We start from the raw sequence: 1,575 nt of genomic DNA, 5'->3' as shown, positions 1-1,575 counted from the left end.
TGTATTTTTGTGTACTTCTATATATTGTTTGTACATCTATATACTATTTGAAGATGATAATAATGGAATAAAAATGCAGAATTAAAAAAACTTAAAAGGGAGTTCGTTGGGAGATTCGGCGACTTGCCAATTTTTATAGAGTTTGTGGGAGATCCGGCGAACTTGCTTAAATGCCAAAAAAAATTGTAAGGATTAAAGTTCAAAAATCATGTTTGGTAAAATAATAATTTTTTTTATTTTATAAATAAAAAAATCCGTTGTTGGAAGGATCTCTCCTTATACAATTAAAAGCTAAATTTTTTTATTTAATTTTTTATAAAATAAAATTAAGTAGTAAAATAAAATAAAAAAGATAAAAAAATAAAAACACAAACTGAAATTGCCGTTAGATATAACGCAAGGGACTTAGGGACCACGAAACAGTCGCGCGTGACCTCTGTCTTTGTCTTTCTCTCTCTGCCGCCAGCACCTTCTACCTCTCTAAAGCTAAAGAGGCAGCTGAAATATCAGTATAGCATAGTGAAATTCAACTTCGCACTCTTCCTAGCCAATGTGCCATTGTTTGCAGTCAATACGACCCTGTTTCACTACCCCTATGACCCGCACTCCTAAGCCTTTCCAGTACTACGTTGTGGTCCATGAAACCTCCTGCCGCCACGTGTCAACAATGGTTGCTCGCGTCCCTTTCGGGTTTGGTAATGCCCGGCCCAACCCCTTGCCACCTTTTGGGTCCTCTTCTCGGATGAGTAAATGCAATGCGCCGTGAACAGAGTGAAATGTGAGAAAGAAGGTAACTACGAAAAAGGAAAAGTAACTTCTCATTTCCATCATTGCAAAAGAAAACAAACAGCAAAAGGGTACCTTACCCTGGCTGTGCCATGGAAATTTTAGCTCTCTAGCTATTTACTATTCTTGTGCCAATCCCTAATCTGCACCTACCATCACCTATTACCACCCATTTTTATATCCTATCCACCACCTAGCGACTTCAGTAGTGACCTATTCCTGATATTTTTTCCTCTTTTATATATAAAAAATAAGGACAGAACGAAATAGAGGTATATAATTATTATATATGGTTTTTTTTTTGGGCTTCAATTATTGTATATGGTTAGTCACCAAAAACAAATTATTATATATGGTTTGATAAAAAATTGGCCAAAAAATTTGATTACAGATTTATTTTTGGTGTTGTCCTCAAAGATAGGAACGTGGAGTGTTGTACACTTGTACTAGAGGGTAGTGGCCAGTGACGGACCCAAAAAATTTTAAGAATGGGGACAAAAATATATATCTTAAAATAAATTTTGTTGAACATTGTTAATTATATTAAAAATATAATAGAAATATAAAATTTAAAAAGGGTTAGTGAATACTTTCATTCTTAAAATACTATTTAATATATATAATTTATAAAAAATATGTTTTTATTTCTAAAATTTAAACTTAAAACATTTTAATTAAACTATAAATAATTTGTCATTATAACTAATTTTTTATGTATTTTTATATACATTTAATAATAAAAGACTGAATCAATTGGCATGTAAACGCCTATTAATACACTAGCATTTA

The 1,575-nt window shown here is 32.0% G+C and overlaps 1 long non-coding RNA gene across 1 annotated transcript; it reads right to left on the bottom strand.

The window, feature by feature from the left end:
* Positions 1-276: 276 nt before the first annotated feature.
* Positions 277-985, bottom strand: LOC140178168 (uncharacterized). Its single transcript, XR_011870415.1, has 2 exons — positions 867-985; positions 277-794 (listed from the first exon to the last, which is right to left on the bottom strand). It is a non-coding gene; the product is annotated as an uncharacterized lncRNA (long non-coding RNA).
* Positions 986-1,575: the final 590 nt, after the last annotated feature.

This window comes from Arachis hypogaea, chromosome 13, assembly GCF_003086295.3.
Source record: "Arachis hypogaea cultivar Tifrunner chromosome 13, arahy.Tifrunner.gnm2.J5K5, whole genome shotgun sequence".
NCBI lineage: Eukaryota > Viridiplantae > Streptophyta > Magnoliopsida > Fabales > Fabaceae > Arachis > Arachis hypogaea.
The sequence above is the reverse complement of the archived record's forward strand: the minus strand, read 5'-3'. Positions and strand labels throughout refer to the sequence as shown.